At 44.0% G+C, this 24,536-nt stretch overlaps 1 protein-coding gene and 1 non-coding gene across 2 annotated transcripts in view; both read right to left on the bottom strand.

Moving 5' to 3' along the window:
* SETBP1 (SET binding protein 1) overlaps positions 1-24,536 on the bottom strand; it is a 316,798-nt gene that overhangs the window by 142,990 nt on the left and 149,272 nt on the right. The window lies entirely within an intron of this gene.
* LOC116817669 (U6 spliceosomal RNA) lies at positions 3,075-3,177 on the bottom strand. The gene has a single exon (XR_004371987.1). It is a non-coding gene; the product is annotated as a U6 spliceosomal RNA (small nuclear RNA).

Raw genomic sequence — 24,536 nt, 5'->3', positions numbered from 1 at the left:
AAACACAGAACTAAAAGACAGTGTCCTGCCCCACAGTCCTTACAAACTAATCCAGTCTTTGCACAAGCCACGGAGAGCCATTATAAACATGAGACTCTCAATGTGTTTTAATGCAAGAACATTCACAAGGAGACATTTCACAAAATAGATTGAATGGCAAGCTCTGTCTCTCTCCTGCTTAAAACAACCAAGGGCACTTTTCTACTTAGTGTCCTGTCTGAGCCTCTTCGTTACGATGTTATTCTCTATTTGCAGGGAAAGGGGAGTGTAGGAATTGCCTCATGGGAGCAGAATAACAGTTTGCCGAGTAGAGTACCCCATTTCCAACACTGGTCTATGCTGGATGCTTCAGAAGGAGACATATAAACCCCGGAATGGACACTTATTCAATGATACACGTGTGAAAGGAAGTTTCTCACTAACCTCAAGCAGACAGTGGTTGCCTGACTTCTTTCCTGAAGCATGAATGTCAACATCCTGTAGAAAATTTTAACCTGGTCAGTGTAACTGTAAGTATTTTTGTTTTCCATAAAGCGCTCTAGAAAATGCTTCACTTTAAGCACGTGAGAAAACTCAGTGTCATTAAGCAGATGCTTAAGCCTTTTATTGGATCAAGACCAGCGTAATAAGCAGCTTGCGGGATTGAGTCTGTAAATGTCAACTCCTTTTTGGATCCCATTAAGTTCTTTGTTCCAGTACTATCTTTCAGCAGAGAGTCACACAGGTTAATTGTAAAAGCAGCAAAGAATCCTGTGGCACCTTATAGACTAACATATGCTCCAAAACGTCTGTTAGTCTATAAGGTGCCACAGGATTCTTTGCTGCTTTTCAAATCCAGACTAACATGGCTACCCCTCTGATACTTGACAGGTTAATTGCCAATTTTTAAAGTATTTTATTTCATAAATTCTAAATTTACTGCTTTTGAATTTCCCTTGGGGCTCTCCTGGTACTTGTAGTAGGCCTGACAGACTTCTATTCTTTATTGTTTTCACTTCCAAGATGCCACTTCAGCTCCTCTCTTAAATAAACAGCCCTAATCTTTGCAAATAGAAATGTTTTTTCTACAGTTAAAGAATAATTCAGCAGAAACATTATTTATTTGGATTTAAATCTCCCCTCCAGGGCTGTGAACCTAAATACAATAGCACTGCACTAAGGCAGGGGAATTGGGAAATGAAACTGACTAGAAATAAAAGTGAAAGAGGCAAAACCAAGATGAATTAAACACATACATGAGAGAGAAAGAAACCAAAAAAAAAAAAGTAGATGAGATTGCCGATATCATTCCAGTGTTGTTAATCTCAGGGATTACTAATACTGAAATATTTTAATGTATTTTTTTTTCTTTATAGTATCTCTTTAAAGGTAGAAGCTAAAATGGTCTTTTATACCATTCATCTGATCATTCTTCATTTTTTCTTAACATGTCCTTTCTAATACATTTCCTTACAGTTCTAAGGGACTCATCTGGTCCTCTTCATCAGCTCCTGGTAGATTCTCATGAGCCAGAATTTGATCTGCATGTTGGTGTAAATCAGGAAAAACTCCACTGAGGTGAATGGAGTTACAGCAGTGTAAAAGTGGCATGGGATCAGAAACAGATCTTCAGGATGCTGAGCGCAGACAGGTTCGCTATCACTAGCCTTCGCTTGGATTATCTCACCTCTTGCTCAGATTAATCAAAATGTGCCTGATTGCTTCGTCCCTGGTGCTTGTGGAAACATTGCACACTATGACCTTTTGCAACAAGCAGGAGGCTTTGATTTCAAATGCCAACTATTCTTCAGTAAGTATAGGTAAATCTAATGGCTTCCTCCTGGAAGAACGTTATTTTTTATATGGATAAAGAGAAAAATAATCTAATAAAAGTACACTATCCAGTCTGAGAGAATAGTCTCCCTTTTACTGAAGAAATAATTATTATTTTTTGTTGCAACAGCAGATTAGGTACAATTTAAACTGAACAAAGTGGCTTCAAGGTAAATAAAGCATTAATTTTCTGGGGTTCAGGACAGGGAAAGGAGTGGACATTTTCAGAAAATCATTCTTAAGAAGAAATAGTGGAATGAAGCTTTAATGTTCACATACCAAGCTGTCAACGCCTGACTTCAATGCTGCCTTTATCTCTCCTCTTTTCTATTTATATATTGCACAAAGCTATTTTTTCCCAGCTTTAATTGTACATCAAAGAACCAACTGAATGGATCAGGTTGAGAAGCTGCTGATAGCAACACTGGGGAATTCTGCAAACGTAGTTCTAAAATTTCAGTTCTTTCCACTGGTGTGTGAGTTATCTTTTGGCAGGCTCCTGAAATAAGAAATTCAAGAACATACAAACAGCCACACTGGGTATGACCAATGGTCCAGCTAGCCCAGTATCCTGTCTTCTGACAGTTGCCAGGACTTGATGCTTCAGAGGGAATGAACAGAGCAGGCAATTATTGAGAGTGTCATACCCCTTCATCCAGTCCTTGCTTCTGGTAGTGAGAGGTTAGGGATACCCCAAGCATGGGCTTGCATCCCTGACCATCTTGCCTAACAGCCATCAATGGACTTTTCTTCCATGAATCTACCTAATTCTTTTTTGAACCCAGTTTTACTTTTAGCCATTGCAACATCCCCTAGCAACCAGTTCCACAGGCTGACTGCATCGTGTGAAGAAGCACTTTCTGGTGTTTCTTTTAAATCCTCTGCCTATTCATTTCACTGGGTGACCCCTGGTTCTTGTGTTATATGAAGGGGTAAATGACACTTTCTTACTAACTTTCTCTACACCATTAATGGTTTTATAGACCTGTATCACATCCCTCCTCAGTTGTCTCTTTTCTAAGATGAACAGTTCCGGTCATTTTAATCTCTCCGCATATGGAAGCTGTTCCATACCCCTCATCATTTTTGTTGCCCTTCTCTGTACTTTTTCCAATTCTAATATATTTTTTCTAAGATGAGGCAACTAGAACTGCATGCAGTATTCAAGGTGGGGATATACCATGGATTTATACAGTGACATTATGATATTCTTCTGTGTTGTTATCTATCCTTTTCCTAATGGCTCCTAACATCCTGTGAGCTTTTTTGATGGCTGATTCACGAATGTGTGTGTCATCCTTGCGCAGGGGCCATGCTAATCTTCTCTGTGTCGTTCCAATTTTAGTATATGTGCACATTGGGCAGATGTTTTCAGAGAACTATCCATGATGATGCCAAGATCTCTCTCTTGAGTGTCAAGTATCAGAGGGGTAGCCGTGTTAGTCTGGATCTGTAAAAGCAGCAAAGAGTCCTGTGACACCTTATAGGCTAACAGACGTATTCACTCACGAAAGCTCATGCTCCAATATGTCTGTTAGTCTATAAGGTGCCACAGGACTCTTTGCTGCTTCTCTTGAGTGGTAACAGCTAATTTAAGCCCCATCATTTTGTATGCATAGTTGAGATTATGTTTTCCAGTGTGCATTACTTGGCATTTATCAATGCTGAATTTCATGTGACATTTTGTTGCTCAGTCACTCGTTTTTGTGAGATCCCTTTGTAATGCTTTGCAGTGATTTTTGGACTTAACTATCTTGACTTATGTTGTATCACCTGCAAACTTTGCCACCTGATTGTTTATCCCTTTTTCCAGGTCATTTATGAACATGTTGAACAGCACTGGTCCCAGTACAGATCCTGGGAAGACTCTGCTATTCACCTCTCTCCACTGTGAAAACTGACCATTTATCCCTACCCTTTGTTTCCAATCTTTTAACCAGTTAACCATGAGAGGACCTTCCCTCCAAACAGTCTTTGGTGAGAGATCTTGTCAAAGGCTTTCTGAAAGTACAGTATATCTTATGGACCACCCTTGTCCACATATTTGCTGACCCCCTTCAAGAATTCTAATAGACTGGTGAGGCATGATTTCCCTTTGCAAAACCATGTTGACTCTTCCCCAACATATCACGTTCATCTATGTGTCTGATAATGCTGTCCTTTACTACAGTTTCAACATATTTGCCTAATATTGAAGCCAGACTTATTGGCCTGTAATTTTCCAGATTGCCCCGGAGCCTTTTAAAAAAAAAAATCGGCATAACATTAGCCATCCTGGAGTAATGTAGAACAGAGACTGATTTAAGCAATAGGTGACATATCACTGTCAGCTGTTCTGGTATTTCATATTTGGGTTCCTTCAGAACTATTGGGTGAATACCATCTGGTCACTGTTTAATTTATTAATTTATTCCCAAATCTCCTGAATAGTTAGCAAGCAAAGGCACCTTCGCTGTGCTTCTATCTAGGTTCATTAGAAAAAGGTGGCAGAAGATTAAATACGTTATTTATTATACTGGGGAAAAAATAGACACAGTACAATTTTCAAGTGTACCCAAGTGATTTAGGAACCATTTTTAAAAGGTATTTAGGTGACTAAAATGCAGGTAGACACCTAGTGGGAATTTTGAAAAACATTTATTCCCATGTCTTTAAAAATCTGCTAAATCTGTTTTGAAAATGGGATTTGGGCTGCTAAGTCATTAGGCACTTTAGAAAATGTTACCCACATTCAGCCAGTTTTAGTTAAACCGATCTAGCTTACAACTTACTTGCCACCCCATTGTGAAGGCATGTGCTAAAAACACAGTGATTGCCATACTCACTCAGACCCGTGCCAGAGACATGACAATACTGCATTAGATGGACTGCTGGCAATTCCTATATTTCTACCACATTCATTCACAATATCAAGACAGGTCAATTTGACCGAAACAAAATGCCAGCTTTCCTCTAAATCAGATACTGAGAGTACTCAATATTTACTGAGCTGAACAGTACCTGTGAGTGTAACGTAAGGGTTTGTCTACGTGGTGCATTAGTCCACAGCAGTGAAGTGTAAATTCTAGTCCACACCAGCATGTCGCGCACTAACTGCCCTGTGCAGACCCTGCTGGTGCACACTAAACACACTATGTTAACATGCATTAAAGAACTTCCAGTGCATGCCAGCAGGGTTCATATGACCTCGTTAGTGCACGACGTGCTGGTGCGGACTAGAATTTACACCCCACTGTCACATACTCATGCAATGTGTAGACAAGCCCTAACACATTACGTGCATAGTGTACAAACCCCCCCTCCCCCAAAACCTGGAAAAAAACAGGTAATGAACTCCAGAGAGTTCCAAGCTGGCCTCGCTGTCCTAATTGCGTTTGATACTTTCCCCACAGGGAGGGGAGACAGCACGTTAAACATGACCCGTCTCTGGGTTTTATTCTGCTGTAAAACATGCAGGGCCCATAACTTCCCTTATGTCGCAGGGCTACAGGACACAGGTTTGCACTGTGGGTGAATACCACCCAGAGGACTCCATCCTGCCCTGTGCTGAGCAGATATACTGAGTGAGTGAGGAAAGGGAGTGTTTGAAGCTTCCTCTACCCATTATTGCCCCTGCATAGGAACAGGGGTAAGGCCCAATCTAGCAGCCAACAGACCATTAGGAGAGAGGCCCATCTATGGCCATTATTACAATATAACTTGCTAGGGAGTGTGGCAGCATGAACTAGAAGAGGGGAAGCATGCTGGGGTTTGGGGGAGGGGGGATGCAATAAGTTGTGCCCTGACACTTGATCCCCACAGCCACGTTGCCCTGCACATGCTGATCCCATTACACACGCCTTGGGCTGGCCCCATGCAGCACACCTGTTTCCAGGTACTTTTAGACTAATCATGTGAAGTGAAATCTTTACAATAATAGCACTCGGTATTTCCCTAGTGTTGTCCCATCTGGGAATCACAAGGTGTTTCACAGACATGAATTCATTTAGTCTTGCGACGCTCTGTGAAGTGTGTCACTAAGCATGCAACTCTGAACCTGGTATCATCACCAGGTGCCTTTTTAAGGTCGCAGGCTGCAATGGCACATAAACCGCTACAAAGAGTTTATGTTACAAACCAACGTAGATGTAATAGACACAGAAATGTCTGCAAGACAATAACTGAATTTAGAATCCTGGTCTCCTGTCCACCAGGCCTATGCACTAACCAGTAAGTCATACTGCCTAATCAGTAAGTCATACTGCCTCCCAGCCCATAAAATGATATTGTCCTTCCTTTCCCTATTGCTCAAAACTATCCTGAATTGTTTTGGTTCAAGCAAGAGACAACAAATACTTCCTAATTCTCCTAGGTTTGACATAACCAAAATCTTTTCAGAGCTCAAAGCAGACCAGTTTCCCCTACCCTGCCAGGGACAATGTATCCAGATGGGAACTGAAGATCATTTTACTCAGTAAGACAACAGTGAGTCTCCCTAATGAGGCCAATGGCAAACTTGTCTTTACTTCCTATGGTAAATGCTGTTATTATTCAACGTATGACCCCGAAAAGGATTAGAATTCGACAATGGGAAAACCACCTGCCAGACAGACCATGTGGTGGTGGCCTTCAACTGTAGATACAGAGCCACAAAACAATCAGACTCTGAAGACTAATATTACAGTGTGACCAGAAGACAGGCATGCCCTAAATATAAACACAGGAACAGCCATGCGAACAAAGAATGCTCTAGCTTCGTAATCCCTCTGCCATCACAAAATGCAGGGTCAGTTATAATATTGACACATCTTAACAAGAACATTGGACCTATCCCTCTTTAGTGTTGAGTAACAAGAGAGATGTTTTTTCGGAAGAGACTAGTGATTTTGAGTTTCCAAGCTGAGATATGTTAAATGGGTTTGACTTTCAAAGGGAAAATGTTCAGAACTTCCTGACAATCAGGCCCTTTTTAAAGGTATTTCACCTTAGGCATCCACAAATCAATACAACTCTTGGACAATACCTAATGCTTTTTTTGTAGATTATGGCAAGATACCAACTGTATTCTATGAATGTACCCAATGTATGTGTAGGAGTCAGGGTTGTCTAGCAGCCAGAACAGGAGATTGAGAGTCGAGGTTCCTGCATTCTACTTTTGGCTCTGCCACTGACAAACTGTGTGACCAGTGATAAGTCACTTAACCCATTCCTGTGCCTCAGTTTACCTCAAAGATAAATGGGTCTTTCAGCTTATTTTATTTGCACCTGTGCAAGAGTGAATGCAAACCAGATGCAAACGGTTACTGATGTCAGATGCAAGTGAAGAATTCTGTTCTGGTGCCACTTTGCACCAGCATAAATGACTATCCACGGTGCCAGGCAGTGGAGAATCAGGCCCAGGGGAGTGACACTAGCAGAAACAAGAACAGAATGAAGCCAACATACTCCATTTGTCCCCTCCTTCATTCAAATCCCACCTATGCGGCCCCTTAAAGCTTCCTATTGCATCTCTGGACAGAGCCATGAGCTGTTTGCCTGTTCTCTCTTTGTGTATGGTACAAATTGCAGGAACTGACAACCAGTCCAACTGATCTTTAACAATTCATGGTGACTAGGAGGTGAGCCGGGTTCCAGAGGCAAAGCAGAGCAACCTACATATTTGTTATCCACAAGATTGAAATTGAAATAGTCCAAATGGTGCTATTTGATACTTCCCACGTTAAGTCATGTTTCTGGGGTCTCCTCCTCTCCCCAAGGAACTGCACAGAGACAAGCCCCACTACACTCCTCTCAGAGAGCTGTTCAAATGATCTGACCTGCTGTTTCCAGCAGAAAGGACAGAGTAAAAACAAGTGCATTAGCCTGAAGTGCCTCTCAAAAAAATAAATAAAAAAACTATCCCTGCATGAATTCTCTGCTGTTCATCACAGCTTCAGTACTTGCCATGCTCCACAGTTAGAAGGCTGCTGTTATGAACCTGACAGCTCTCCCTGTATGCCTCCTGCTGGAAACACGCAGTCTTTACTGCAGCCAGTCAGCAGCATGAAAAGACCCAGGTGTGAAGGCTGACATGGAGGTGGGAGCGAGCCAAAATGGGGAGAGAAGCTGGCATGTGTGGGGTTTCTAATGGCTCCTACAGGAGATTTCACTGGCACATGTTCACAAGGGTAAAGGACATGCAAAGCCACCGCATGCAGAGGGCAGGAGGAGCAGAGAAGCAGCCGCAGTTCGGCCCTCCATGGCCCTGACCCGAAGTGGCTAAGGAATTGAAGGGAAATTAAATCAGCTTTTCAGATCCCTGCTAGCTGTCCCTGCAGTTTGCATTCAAGTTGTCAATCAGACAGATGCGCTCCTTAAATGCCCCTGATTAGCTCTCTTCCCCAATTAGCAAGAGAAGAATCCCTGTTCTTGTACAAAGTGGCTGCAGACACACCCGGGCAACTGAAATGTAAACAGGCAGGAGAGGTTGCAGCTGAATTTCCACAGAGAGATTTTCTCCCAGTGTCTTGGCCATCTGGAAAGTCACACAAGGAGAGGGAGGGAAATATTTACTTCTCATCTCTCTATCTCTCCTAGATCAACACACCAAGCCGCCTGGCTACTGTCCTAACTGGTCAGGTTTTCAGACCCTGAGGAACCTTTGGCCCTCCATAACCTCCCTAAGATACATGGCTGTGATCGCTCTGACATGGTGAGGAGTTCACCTGTCAGCAATGGCCAGGATCCTTGGCTGGCGATTGGAATTACGTATTTGTGGACGGACTGGTTAATCTATAAAGAGGATTTTTCTGGGCATCTCTGCATTCAGGCAGTACCAGGGAGCACCAGAAGCTGCAGCCCGCAATGCTTTCAGTCACCCCACAGAAAAGCATGAGACAAGGGGATTTGCTCAAAGCAGCCCAAGCACCCTCAGAGATAATCTACCCAGGCGGGAAATGACCAGAGAGAAAGGAGGAGGAATATTCTGAGCTATGAACCTGGCACAGACAGAGAGGGGATGGGAGGGAGATGCACCGTGGAAATGAACATTCAGAGTAAACAAAGCCCATCAGTCCAGGCAAGAGTCCGAAACATGATTGAGCTAAACAAATCATGGCGGAATCAGCAACTGGCAAAAGTAATTGGCGTTATTACAGCTGATGGAAAACTTCTGATGCCGCTCATGTTCCCCTTTGAAATAGTACTCAGCCGCTTAATTTGCTGAGCTCTCATTCAGCTGATTGCTCTTTGCTGCTGGAGTTTATCAGGAAGAAATGGACTGTCTCCATATAGACAGCGACTTTGGAATGATTGCTTCCCTCCCCATGGCCTGTGAAGACAGAGCAGAAGTTGATGCTGTTTAAGTGAGGGGGTGAATACAGCCTGTGTGGCAGTTTCTCACCTAAAAGCCATACTATTCCCATACTCTAACTGACCTCTGCTGAATTCAGCTCAACAGATGCTGTAGGTGTGCTCTACAGACTTGGGGTGTCTTAACAGGATGTTGAAATCCTAGGTTTGGACAGGCACTGGGACACTTCAAATGGACAACTGGATCTGATCTAAAAATGCAGGGTTCAGCTGTCCTCAGTGTGGAAATTGCACCCACAGCATCTCTTGAGCTGAGCTCAGCCCAGGTTGATTAGAATGGCTTTGTCACTTGTGCTTGAAAACTGGGCTCCTGTCATGTTCATTTTCGTATGAGAGAAAAAAAAGTTAATGATGGATAAACCTCAGTACTGGTCTCTTCAGCAGATGCTGAACTTTTCCCATTCTCTGAACACAACACCCTGCTGAAACACAGTCATCAGTGCAGTGAGGGAGACAGCCAACTGGCACAGGAAAGTGAGAGGAGGGGAAACTTCAGCCAAAAACACCAGGGCCATCCCCAGGCTCTTACAAAAGTACCACAAAATCATTAGCCTGCAGAGAGCAGTCAGGATCTTGGTTTTCAAGATCTGCTCTGAAAGAGAAGTTAGGCTTGAAACTAGGGCATAAGTTCATGCCTGTTCTTATTTCCTTCCAGTCAGATGGTTCTGGACTCAACTTACCAGTCTGAATTTTGGGGAAGTTCAGATCCCTATCCAAATGAAAACCTCACTGCCAATCTTATTTCTGCAACAGGCTGGATGAAAGCTCTGGGTCTGAACTTGCTCAAATTTTACTGTCAAGTATCAGAGGGGTAGCCGTGTTAGTCTGTATCCACAAAAACAATCAGGAGTCCGGTGGCACCTTAAAAACTAACAGATTTATTTGGGATAAGTTTTCATGGGTAAAAAAACCCACTTTTTCAGAGGCATGGCCCAAACTTTGGGGCACTTGGAATAGATCCAACCCTGGCAGCTGGCTCCTAGATCTATACTGAGCCCATTAAAAGACCCAAATGGTGTTAGACTGCAGCGCAGTTCAGCTCTGACTTGAAGTTTGCAGCCTGTGTCCATCTCATAATTTTGACTAGTTTATCCTGTCACAATAAGGGGGGACCAAATGCTGTTTTCTGAGTAAAGACTCCTTGACTGGAACTACTTCTGGTTGGGACACACACACACACACACACACACACACACACACCCACCCACCCTTGAAAACCACCCTTTGGAACCCGGTAGAGGGTTAAATAGTACAACAAGGATCCCAAAATGCAACCCAATCCAAACTATAAAAAGTCTTTCAGCACAGCAATGCCTCAGAACCCAATACAAATCTTATGTCACTGTTGATTTTCATGGGCAAAAAATTCCTGGAGTGTGCCAGTCTCTCACATGTATGCCAAGAATAAGAAAGGCAAAATCCAAACAACTCAGAATAATATTTTCCAAGGCGAGACAGGTAGTAGTTCATCAAAGGAAACCAGTGGTTAAGCATTTTAAATCGGATTATTATGCATTTGGAGGTCATTCTAACCATGTTCTGTGCATCTTTATCATGCACACTGTAGAAGGCTCTGTAGAAGGCCTTGGGAAGGGAAGGGAAATTTCTAGCTAGATTGTTGGAATGCTCTGCAACAGGGCGTGTGTGTGTATGTGTGTGTGTGTTGCGTGCCATTCTCCCAAGCTGCTATATGAAGGAAGAGTTAGAAGGGGGAAAAATACCCACATTGATCATTTCTCAGCCATGCAAAGGGATTTTAGGCTAGACATCTCCAGACTGCATTGTAATCCTCCTGGGATCCCACCAGAAGAAAATTTATCAGATGCCTCTTCCCGGCACCAAGTGTTTGCCGCAGTGGGGGCTGAAAGATCTGCAGTGGGGTTTAGAATCACAGCAATGTAGGACTGGAAGGGACCTTGAGAAGTCATCAAGTCCAGCCCCCTGCACTCAGGCAGTTTTAATTCCAATTGCTCTGGATCCCTTGGTCAGAAGGAACTCTATCCAAGTGCAGCCCCTGGGAGTTTTACTCTGTTAAACGAAGTTAAAGGAAGGATGCTACTGCCCACTTCCTTCATCTTCTCCTCTAGCTTGTCAGGGGCTGTGTCGCTTCCCTAATGGGCAAAATAGCATTTGCCCTAAATCTGAGGACATGTGGAGGGAACGTAAGTCTTCTCAGTGATCAAGGAGTCAGCATGACATCTCCGTGGAACCAGAGCCTGACTGATTGATTCACTCATTGGCAGATTTCACAAGGCTAGAAGACATTTAAATTTACAGCTCATTTCCAAAGGAGGCAGGGGGCGATTCTATCGGAGACCATAGAGCAACATCAGTCATACGCACAGTCACTATAAATCAAAGACAGTTCCAGTCAGAGAGAATCCCAACACCGGAGAGATCTGAAAGATTTCCAGAGCTGCAGGGAGCCCATCAGATCACCTGAACAGGCTTTGTGGCTTATACAAAAAGCCTGTACTTCACGGTAAGATTTAGGGGGAACTGGTTCAATGAAGGAAAGTTAACCCTTTCATGGCCAACATTTAAAGGCATGACCAAAGTGTGGTCCATCAAACTCCACAACAAAGCTTGCTAACATGCCCCCCTTTAATGCAGGGATGCAGTGTGGGAACACCAGAGGTTCCTGATTCTGAGGCAGGTAGGATGGCTTTGTGTTTAACATGCTACACCAAGACTCTGGAGATCTGGTTTAATTCCGGGCTCTGGCACAGACACTCTGTGTGACCGAGGCCAAATCAATTAACCTCTCTGTGTCCCAGTTCTCCATCTGTGAAATAGGAGCAATAATACTTTGTCATCTTTGCTAGTTCGTCTACAAACTCTGTCTCTTACTACATGCACAACACTTTGGCCTGGTCTACACTACACGTTTATACCAAATTTAGCAGCGTTAAACCGATTTAACCCTGCACCTGTCCATATAACGAAGCCCTTTATATCGATATAAAGGGCTCTTAAAACCGATTTCTGTACTCCTCCCTAACGAGAGGAGTAACGCTGAAATTGGTATTGCTATGTCGGATTAGGGTTAGTGTGGCCGCAATTCGATGGTATTGGCCTCCGGGCGGTATCCCACAGTGCACCATTGTGACCACTCTGGGAAGCTTGAACTTTGGATGCACTGGCCCAGGTAGACAGGAAAAGCCCCGCGATTTTGAATTTCATTCCTGGTTGCCCGCATGGAGTTCTGATCAGCACGGGTGCATTGCAGTCCCAATCCAAAAGAGCTCCAGCATGGACCGATCAGAAGAGATACTGGATCTGATTTGCTGTATGGGGAATCAAATCTGTTCTATCAGAGTTCATCATCCAGAGACGAAATGCCCACATTTGGAAAATCTCCAGGCTATGATAGACAGAGGCCAGCAGGGGACTCAACACAGTGCTGTGTGACAACGCCTCATGGAAAAGCCAAAGAATCAAATGGAACGCTCATGGAGGGGGGAGAGGGGCTGAGGACTCGACTATTCTACGTTTTCTGCAGTCTCGCAAGCATTTGCTTCTTGGCTGAGCTCCCAATGGCTGAGGGTCCAACAATTGTCGCCAGTGGTTCAGGGATATAGTCGTCATTTACTCCCCTCCTGCCCTCAAGAAAGAGAAAAAATTGTTCTCGCCTCTTTTCAATGTCACCTATGTCTACTGGATGCTGCTGGTAGACGGGGTGCTGCAGCGCAACACAGCAGCATTCCTTCCTTCCCCGGTGGCAGACAGTATGGTTAAAATGACTGATAGCCGTCCTCGTCGTCATCTGTGAGTGCTCCTGGCTGGCCTCGGTGAGCTCGGCGGGGGGCTGGGCAAAAATGGGAAATGACTCCTTATCATTCCCTTCTTTAAGCTTTGTGTCCTGGAGATTTCAGTCTGGCAGTGGTGCAGGGCTGGTACCATCCTCATCATAGCAGCTGGAGGCTGAGCCTTTCCCCACCTCCTTTCATGTCTATGGGCTGGGCGATCATAGCAGGGGGCTGTGTCCTCTTCACCCCCTTTAATGGAATGGAGATGTTCTGCCTGGAATATCTAGGGACTGGAGGCCCATCCCCTCATTTTATTCCACTAAAAGTTAGTGTTTCTTATTCTGCTTCTTCATTACTTCATTTACACCAAATGGGGCTACTGCCACCGGTTATTAGCCCAGGAAGGAGGGTGGGGAGGGGAAGCATGCGGTGGGGTTGTTGCGGGGCACACTCGCAATGCATGACAGCTTATATTTCTGCGGGATATCTGGGGCTCTGACATGGAGCGGCTGTGCTCTCTGGTTCTCTAGTAGAATTTGCCCCATATTCTAGGCCGGACTGACTGCTTATTTTGACAACACCATAACAGAGAGGATGACCTAGGAAGTCATTCTCCATTATTTGTCCTTGCGGCCCAGCCTCCTCAGCGAGGCCAGCCAGGCCGCACCCATGACGCGCAGACAGTACATATTACTGGTCACCGTCACTCCAATTTCCAAAGCAGCAGACGGGCTGCATAAGGCTGGTACTGTGCTGTACCTTGCAAGCAAATGCTATGTGGTGTAGCCCTGCAGTACGCTCTCTGTCAAGCGGCATCCGTACACTATGCGGTGACATTGGAAAAAAGGCTAAATGGCTCCATGGTTGCATTTTATGGCATCTGCCAGGCATCCAGAGAAAAGGGCGGCAACTGAGATTGTCTTGCCTTGATTTCATGGAGGAGGCTGAGTGACGACATTTACCCAGAATCACCCGCGACACTGTTTTTGCTCCATCATGCATTGTGATCTCAACCCAGAATTCCAATGGGCGGGGGAGACTGCAGGAACTATGGGATAGCTATGGGATAGGTACCCACGATGCAACGCTCTGGAAATCGACGCTAGCCCCGGTACATGGACACACACCGCCAAATTAATGTGCTTAATGTGGCCGCGTGCACTCGACTTTATACAATCTGTTTTTAAAAAACGGTTTATGTAAAATCAGAATAATCCCGTAGTGTAGACATACCCTTACTCAATGGCATTTTGATCTCGCTGGGGATCTGCAACTGCCCCATAACACATGGAATCATAACATGGGAACCGTTTAAAATTAGACAAGACAAGGCAGTGACAGCTTTAGATCTATGCCGAGTGTGCAGCTTCCTTGGGGCTGGCCTTTCCACAAGTCTTCAAGTTCCTACCCTTGGCTCTCTAGTATGATGAATTGGAGAAATTGGATCACATTTCAGGAGAGACATATTAATGCTCCAGCCTCAGGGGTGGACTTTAGAGAGCAGGTAGAGACAAACAGCAGAGCCTCAGTATGCCTCCTACTAGGCTTAATAAACTGCTAAAGCTTGCAGTATCATTTATTTCTAATGAAACAAACAGTCTCACCAGTTACAGCAACACAGGTGGGAAAAGAACTGGGTGGGACCACACCCGTCATCCTCTGCATAGGGCCCCACAAAACTAGGACCATCTCTGGATCAAGCACCAGGTTCTCAGGGAATCACCACCTCCCAGACTGCAAACTGGGGGACGGCATCCTGCTTAGACTATGGCTAAATGGGTGTGTGTCCCAGTAGGGAAAAAGTGGGCTGCTAGTATGGAGAATGCCTGCACGAAAGAGTATAATGCAACAAGCAATCCTGAAAAGGTGAGAGAACTAGGAGGGAAACACTGTTCCAAATGTATAAAAATCAGCTTACATTTATATAGCACCTTACATTCAGAGGACTTTGGAAGTACTTTAAAATAGACCGACATTTGAATCATGTGTGGCTCCACTGGAATGCAGCCATCTCCAGGGTGGAATGTCACAGCCAACAGCAGTGCACAAAAACTAAAAGCAACAGCCACTGACAGGAAGGGAACTCCTCCGTTTGACACTGGAGTGAGAATTTAGAGAAGCAAAATGTAACTGTGTTGCACTGATGTTTAGGTACAAAGAGCTTGACTCTAGAACTCAGGCAAGACAGGAGAATTCATCTCTCCTCTATGCCCCCTTTGAGTTGGCACAAAGGAACCGTGAAATAGACATAAACCTAAGCCCAGAGGAATACCCCCAGGGGAAGTAGTCCTTCTGCGAGATCTGCAAAGCCAGCCAAGCCAAGGAAGTGGGCATCGTGGGCTTGATTGAAGGCAATGGGATGCTAGGGTATTTAGGAATGCTGCAAGGCGCACAGGGGCCCCCAGGAGCCAGATGACAGCTAGTGCACCTCTGAGGGGTCTAACTAGGACCAGGGGCAAATCCATTCCCAGTGTGACCCAGTGTATGTGAAGGACAAGCTGCCCTCCCAGGGTCCCTATCCCTGGGCTCTGCAGGAGATGTATCTGGCCCCAGGCTGACAGACACCTTGAAAAGTTGGAAAATGGAAGGAAACCCAACACACTGCAAAAAATCAGTCTGGGTTCATGAATGGCAAGTGATCTGGGACATCTCATCAGAATATCTGTGATTCTGCATTGCAAGGCAGCTTTGCTGTCTGTGTGCACCTCAGTTTTCCAGCAACAGCCTTTCACAACCAATCACACCGCTAATGAAAGGGCTCAGATGGGAGAGGATGTCCCAACCTTTCCCTTGTAAGAGGAAAAACCCCAATATGCAGCAGCAATCCTCCTTAAGAGCTATTATTGTATATCTTCCAGGGGGCAAACCATGAGCCAAAACTCTTGTTGCTGACTGTATCTGTCCATTTGATACCTTTAGGTTCGGAGCCCATCATGGCCCATTGGGGGGAGGGGGGATAAACAACAACAACAGCCTCTTGTTATATCTCATAATTGTGTTTTCCAATCAGCTGAACTGGAGGGCAGGACCTGAAACAAAAAATAAGCAATCTGATCCCTGAGGGCCGGCAGGGCACCTTTCATATCCAGACTGAAAACTCCAACAATACCACGTCAAGGCAGTAAGGAGACACCACGCTACTGACAGTCACGGATACAGCTCCTAAATCAACATGCAACCGCTAAAAATCACAGAACACCTGGGCATTCAATCAGGCTGTGGAGATGCAATCACAAGACACTGGCTTTCTCTGGCAGCAAGGAGTGTACCGTACCTCACTCCCATCTCTCCCTGCAGCAATATAAAATCATCACTGCATTCAAATGCAAACTCTGCTTCCAGAAATCAATGGCACTACAGGGTTGGGGGCGAGGGAAGGAGGAAAGGTGTCTTCGTAGCCTCCGGCATCATCCTCAGAAAGCGTCTGCTTTCTTCTCCTTTAAGTTTTCCACCTAAAATGATTCAATAATTGTATAAGACCAAAGTTTCATCATTTGCTTTCTCCGGGGATTACAATATTGCCCTTGTGCTTCTGTTCCTTCTGAGTCACTGCTGGAACCAGATAGGAGAGATAAGTCTCATAACGCTTCAAAAGAAGAAGACTGAACTCGAGCCAGTTTGGAAGCTTGTCTAATGAGCCAATTTGAGCACCAAAAATAACTAACAGCCAAGTTCAGCTGTGGCGAGGTCAACTCTTCCCTTCTCCAGGCTAATACAGGAGCAAACTATTTTTTTTCTCCCTCCAGCAATAGCCAATAGGCCACAGGATGTTGATGAAAAAGAAGAATGAAAACACACAGCCTCAAGTTATTCACTTGTTTTCCAAATAGGAGATTTTCACTAGCCGTTTCCATATAATGGGATTTCCTTCTGACATGTTTAGTTTCTACAGATGCCCAGTGTGACCATTAGGACTTGGAAGAAGAGAAGGGTCAGTGACACTGATTTGGTGCATGATCCAAGGGCCATTGAAGTCAACAGAAAGACTCTCCTTTGACTAACTCAAATACATGCGGTACCACCACACCCAGCTGTAACTCCCACCAAAGATGTAGCATGCGTCAGTAGATAGGGCTCTGGAGTGGGTGTCAAGAAGAGTTGGCTTCTATTCGTGGTTCTGCCTATGATCTTGGGTAAGTGACTTCACCTCTCTCTGTGCCTCTCTTCTCCCCAGCCTCGAAAACGGGGATTATGATTCTTACTTTCCTTTGTGAAACGCAGTGTAAAGATGTTGTCATATAGAATGAGATGCAGCTATGAAATAAATTCAATGTGGCGCGGGTGTCATTACAAATCTTGACCTTGAATACTAAGAGTAGTTTAAATCCGCTGCAGTATTTGCAATATTGCCTGTTCTTAGCAGAGACAAAATACTGTGATGTGGCAAATGTCCAATTTTAATGGCTCCCATTGTAACTGATCAAAATGTGGCTTTCATTGGCTTATGAATGGCTTCTTCACTTTTTTTTTTTAATTCTAAAAATAATGTTTTCTCTGAATAATTGCCAAGTACAGAGTAAAGAATTGATGCTAACGCACCGTCATGCTTTTTCCCCAAACAGTGCCTCATGTATGGGAAGAGCATGGGAAAATCCACAAACCCACCTCATCATCCTCTTTCAAACCTCTCCTTAAAACTCTCCTTTGCTATGATGTCTACAAAAAATGGACACTGGTTAGGCTGCTGGTGTGCCTCGACCATGGCTTGTCATGTTCACCAATATAGTCTTGTTGCCTTTCACTCCCCCAATCTATCTGTTTTATCCATCTATTGTCTCTTGTCTTACACTTGGATTGTAAACTCTTTGGGGCACGGGGTACCTTATTGTTCTGTATTTGTAAAGTACCTTGCATAATAGGAGACTGGGCTATGACTGAGTCTCCTAGGCAATACCACAATATACATAATAATTAAAAAGTTATTTTCTTCAGATCAATATCTATGGAGTCTGAAGTATCTCCCTCTTTATCCACTAAGAAACTACAGCACATTCAGCTGTAATGCCTCAGTCCCAGTCACCTCTAAGAATGAAAAGAAATTTAGTTCCTAAGGCCAGTTCAGTCATCAATCTCTCTGTTGATGTCATCAACAAGAGTATGAATTAAGTATAGCTGTGATGATTACTTAGGTGGAACAAAACGGAGACTACCGACCCACTTTCTGGAGTGGAAGCTCCATTTTAGCTCAGCTAGTTATGCCATATAAATACATGAATGTTTGCTGATTTTTAATGATGGTCTCTGTCCTGTTCTCTTAGTTATTATTATGAAGGGGTGGACAGAAAGCATATTGTGGTCCCAGACCAATTAAAAAGTTACAGAGGAATCACACAACTGTCGTCTCAGCACCATGAACCCCTCCTGACAGCATGATTGCAAAATAGGTCATTCTCGAGGCTGCACGGGAATGTGCATGAAAAAACCTTGGTGTTATCAAGCAAATATCTGAAGACTGTGGTTGAGGGTGTTTTTCAGATTTTTAAAAGCATCACATCCTTAAGTACAAGCAAGCAGATGGCTGCAAGAAACTGCTCTGAGAATAGCAAGCTGTTTGGATTTGACAGATCATTTTGTTGTCTTGGCCTCTTGACACTTATTGATATGTGTGTGTGCGCGGGGGCAGAGGGGTTTGGCATTAAGGGCAGTTGGGAGAGAAGTTGGAAGTTGCAAGACACCTCTGTTCTTTGATTACCATATTTTGGGATTGTTCATCTTAAAGCAGTAAAGGGGAAGGGATAGCTCAGTGGTTTGAGCATTGGCTTGCTAAACCCAGGGTTGTGAATTCAATCCTTAAGGGGGCCATTTAGGGAACTGGGGTAAAAATGTATTTGGGGATTGGTGCTGCTTTGAGCAGGGGGTTGGACTAGATGACCTCCTATGTTCCCTTCCAACCCTGATATTCTTTTTAAAAAAAAGATGGAAATGATTACTCACCACTGCTTGCAAAAGATCAGGAGGTAGATTCTGATGCCCCTGGAGTAACTTTGCAGAAGTTGAGCAAGATGGAGGTGATGCTAGTGGTTGAAGGTACACACCCACAGCTGGTTAATTCAGTCTGTAGCTTAGGAGTGTTCCTGGATTCCTCACTGATGCTAAGAAATCACATAGCACCATCCTTGAGTAACCCTTTTCCACCATCCTTGGTTGGCTTGGCTAGGAGACTCATCCCATCCTGGTGAATGATGACTTGGCTTCAGTTATTCATGCATTCCTCAACTCTTGGCTAGACTACAGCAACATGATATATGTGGATTTGAAGCTTCAGCGCTTAAGAAACTCCAGCTGGTACAGAGCACTGCAGTACTTCTCCTCAGCAACAACAGGTCCGCGCAAAGTTGAAAACATAGTTTAGGAGGAAGTGCAAGAATCATGTAGCAAGGAAAAGGTTTTCCTCCGATCTCCCTCTTCCTAATCCCTCTATCAGGGAGATCTGGTGCCACCTCATCAAAGTCTCCCACAAACTCCTCCTATCCAACTGAGGCTCCTGATTTCACCCTTCCATTATTATCCTACCGCCTCTCCCAGACACAACATCCAAGGGGCACTCTATGTGATTGCACTGCTTACCTGGCCTTAGACTTGGTTCTGACTAAGAGCAGCTCTTGAAGCTGTTAGCCGACATATCTTGTGAACCAGGCCTCGCTGGGCTCATGCCATTTAAAAGCTGGACACGTCCCTCCTCTCCTTCCAAAACCCAACTTCTTCCTCTTTGTGTTTGTACTCTACTGTTCAAACCCACGTCATCAGATTGCTAGCCCTCCAGGGCTGGGACTTTGTTATTCCTTAGATATATTCCTTAGTCACTTATCTAAAAAAAAATACTACAAGGAATGGTCCAAAACACTACCACTGGCAATTACAATTACTGCAACATATGGGACCAGGACTGTAGTAGTCTTTCATAAATGGTGTCAACGATACTTACTGTAGTGCTATATAAATAAAATAGTAATGTAATTTAATTGATCATTTACCAACGCTGTCTGGATCTAGTGAAACCTGCATAGAGCTTACAGGAAATGCCGCCTATGTCACACTTAGTGAAATCCTGGGCTTCCTCTGGGAAGACTGATGGTTGTAAAAACAATCTGCTAAATTTTCACTCTGAATTCTGCTGAGACTGTCAAATTGACTGAAACGTGTGTACACAGGCAATTGAAAAACAGAGCATTTTGTTTCCTTCTTCAGTTTGACCACATGACACAGTCACAGGGAACCAAGGCAAAAAGCTGGGAGCAGTACCACAAAAAGCCACCTTTTTACAATCCATGAATATATCTATTGGTGAGACTATTTCTGTCTTATTAGCAAGCTTGAGCTTATTTCTATAAGCCATTGCTTGACAAGAGCTTGTTGTTAATAATGTTGGCCTTATTAATAATGTTTCCTCATGCTGCTGGGAGGAGGCTACTACAAAGGATAAATCATGTGATTCATACTAGTCTTACCATAGGCAGTTCCCATTTCACTCTACCAATGACAATCAAGGGATATCAGGATGTATCTTTGTTCTCCTAGCCTACATACTACATTGCACTGAGAGGAAGGATGGTCCAGAGGTTAGTGCACCTATCTGAGACTCTGGGAACCTGTGTGTGTCTGGGAAACTTCTTGTGTGACCTTGGGCAAGTGTCTCTGGGCCTCCTCTATAACTGGGATAATAGCATTACTCTACTTCATGGAGGTGTTGTGAGGATAAATGCATTAAAGATCATGAGGTGCTCAGGTACTCCAGTAATGGAGAAGGTGGGGTCTCTGTGTGTGTGTGTGTCAGATAATTAACTAAGATAGAGAGATTGCTCTGCGTATTGGACCATTACTGTGGACTATCCCTTAGTTTTTACTACATTGCTTCATTATGGAGGAATAAATAATTTTCTACCAGTAACCACTGGAAACATTATGGGAGAAGAGAGGAAAGAGAATGAGTGGTTTAACTCCCTTTGAAGAATCCTATACAAGCCACAGTCAGAGACAGGATACTAGACTAAATGTACCACTAATCTACTCTGGTACAACAATTCCTCTGTTGCTATCTGGACCCAGTACGCACAGTGGAGAGAAATCATCCTACATCTACCACAATCAATGAGTGACATGTATACTAATAGGTATGTGTGCATCGGTATGCCTGCACACATGGGTGTATATGGGTCACGAGTGTACCAAGACATCAGCCCTGGAAAACATACCTTTTGCAATTTACAAGCAAAAATCAGGATGCTAGCAAATAACTGTGAAATTTGATGGCTTTGTTTCAACTGTGTAGATCAATATTAACAGTGATACTTATATTTCCAGGGCATACTCAGCCCAACAGAGATATTGATTATTTGGTATGTAGCAGTGCATTGATACTTGATAGCAAACTGAGTCACTGGAACAACAATATAATGCTGTTAACAAGCAATGCTACATTTCATGTTTCAATGGTTCAACTGTGCTATCCATTCCTTTATGCAAAATTGATCATCTGGAACACGACTAAAGAGAATTGACCTACCTATTTCACAGGGTGATATCAGGATTCATGAGTTAATGTTTGTAAAGTAATTTGAGGATGATAAGGTGTTCTATAAATGCATTAATTAATAATTATAATTGCTACAAGTACATTGGGTCAGAAACATTATCACAGAGTCACAGATTTTTAGGCCAGAAGGATCATCTACATGGAGCCTGGACCTGTTCAGCTCTGATAGTTATTAAAGTGTATTCTTATACAACAGCAAACTGGGCCTGATCCTCAAGAACCCTCTGGCCACTTTGTGCTATTCCAACAGCACAATCAGTCATAAACCTGGTAGATCCACTCAGTGCCAGGTCCTGGGAATGGGCTAACATTGGCGCTGTTATGGCATCTCTACACATGAGGATTCCCTGTGAATCCTTCAGTGTTGTAGAGCTGCTAAAGAAATTCCAACATCAACCCTTTTTTCAGGCCCCAGCACAAGGCGAGTTGCTAGGGCAAAGGGGATGTAGCCACCTTTGCATCCTCCTTTCCTGACATCCTCCAAGACAAAGCCCAAGATTGGGGCCAATGTTTTCTAAGGATGCCCATGTGTAGCATGTTCAGCATGTTTTGCTGAGATATTAGTTTCTGGCAAAGTGGGAGAGGTTTTCACAGAAGTATGGCTCTGAATAGGGTAACACCCAGACTCATTTCACTGTCAAACAGGATGTATGATGTCAAGTCAGAGACTGGAGATTATGGCTGTCTGAAATCTAAGAATAACTGCAAAGAACCAGATGCTGTAGCTTTATGAATTACAAAGGCATTATGCATAGGCAGCTGTACTTTATAAACAAACCACTATTCTTTTTTTCCCTCTACCGCGCTGCAATCTTCTGCACAGGATTTTACATTTCCAGCATCTGGGACATCCAGTTATAATCAGGAAGGTCATCTTGCTTTGTGTCCTGAGCCAGAATAGTTACCACATTCTCTTCTTGTGCTACGTTTCAGGAAACATGTATCCCTGTCATCTGAGAACTTCTTATCTAGTGCTTTCTCAAAGCGAAGTGTGGCTTTTTCCTCGAGTCTCTCCTTTGAGCTATATGGGTGTGCATGTTGGTGGGTTCTTGAAACAACAAATAGCACTGGGGTGGGCAATTTCAGACACAAGCCACGACAATGTGACCTTAGCCTCTTGCAGAGATGGAATCTAGCCTACAGCCAAGTCAAAGGTGACCCTAGACACACGTCAGAGGGGTTCCAGCATTATAAGGCAGTTTGAAGAAGGCAGGGGAAGTGAGTTATACCCTGCATATTCTTCACCACATACACCACAAAGCGTTCTTAGCGGAAAGCTTTCAGAGTTCAGCTTTAGAAGTTGTTACCCTTAGACAGATGCATGTCAGAGGAACTAGTTTTGCTTACAAAGCTCTGGAGATGCCATCCATGGGCACTGCCTGCTTTGCACCTGGTCAGCCGTTTGCAGAGATGACCTGAATGGGAGAATCCTTGCACAGTGGACCACCTGCAGCAGAGCCAGGTTATTTCCATAATAGAGAAAAGCCCGCAGAGTTGTAGACTCCCTATTATACCATCCTTTGCTTTTCCCTGTTATACCAGAAAAATGGTGGGGTAGCACACTTTGAAGGGAGCAAACTGAACTAAGCACGCGTTTCTTTACTATTCCCATCCAAAATGCTCCATAACTGCAGCAGTAAAATGGAGCACACGGACTTGCTGTTTCTACCTGTCATCATGGTTCCCCAATCCAGGGACCTGAACTGGCAGGAGGATGGACTAGATGACTTAATATCAACAGCTTTTTTTCCATCTCTAAATGTCTTATGATCCTATGATCTAGCGCAGAGGCAGGAGGAGTGGAAAGCCCAGCAGGCACCTGATTGAATAGGCTGGGTGAGATAACAGGAGACAGTCCCCTGCTGTGTATTTCTTCCACCTCCATAACCTTCTCATTTTCAAAGTGTTTCTCGTGCTGCTGCCGTGATTGTTCTCTGGGCTGCCCAGTGCATCAGTATCCCCTCTCACGGTGACATCGCTCTGCTAGGACCCCCTTTCTAGCCCATTCAGGAAAAGAGCCAGCTCACGCCAACTCTCCAGTGCACAACATTTTACAAAAGTCAACACTCCAGCACTGGACTGCCCAATCACACGTCAGACACTCAATAACCAGTGATGGACTGCACATGCATATCCCAAGTGCACATGACAGCATCAGGGGTGGACTTCACAAGCATAGGCTGTGCACTTCCACACCAACAGTGGACCAAGCAACCAGATTTACAATGCAGTGTCAGCAGAGATGCTACCAAAGATCAGGCTTTGGTGAAACCACCTCAGTAAGCTGAATGCTGGCCCACTGACACAATAATTTTCTCTCAACCAGGCAATGGTGTTAAAGGTACATACAGACTGAGGAATGGTCTAGAAGGGAAGGGTAGGAATGCTCATTTGCTTAAGTTAAGGTTAAAACAAAATACTGGTGAATACACAGAATAATCGCACTAGTGTACACGATGTTGGTGACCAAGATCATTTCAGAAGTTTTTGTCATTCCTAATTGCTCTGATTCTATGCTATGGGAATATTTGGGGGGACAGATGCTTTTGTGATGTACCATCCATAGATTTCTTTCTTTAGCTTTTATATTTATTTTCTGAGATGCTATTGTCATTTAATATTTGCACTGCAGAGGTGATGTACAGAGCTAAAGACATGATTGTGTAGCATTAGATTTTGACACTCTAATCTACAATGTTCAGATGCATTAAGCAAACTCAAATGGGTTTGGGTTGCCTGAACCCATATTCTTCATACCCTCCCTGGAATCATTCTTCCAGCCCTAATGATTAGACAGCTTATTATGCCAAAGAAACAGTTATATCATGATTGATATTAATCAGAAGCATCCCATGAGCAAGAGGCTATTTCTGTCCCTCTTTCCATCTCACACAATCTGTCTCCTAAGTGGCTCAAGATCTCAACTGATCAAAAGGTCGTAAGATGCTACTGTTAAGTGCTTTTCAGTAGAAACCTCTGTGCTCATCCACTGGCATTTTCACACCTTAGAATAGTCAAGGGAAAGGAAAATATATGCCATCAAATCTTAGAATCTATTTGTACATTAGATGACGTCTCTGTATGACATTTATCTTCATTCAGGGGGTGACACC

The sequence above is a fragment of the Chelonoidis abingdonii genome, chromosome 6 (genome assembly GCF_003597395.2).
Source record: "Chelonoidis abingdonii isolate Lonesome George chromosome 6, CheloAbing_2.0, whole genome shotgun sequence".
Taxonomy (NCBI): Eukaryota; Metazoa; Chordata; order Testudines; family Testudinidae; genus Chelonoidis; species Chelonoidis abingdonii.
This window is presented reverse-complemented; position numbering and strand designations above follow the sequence as displayed.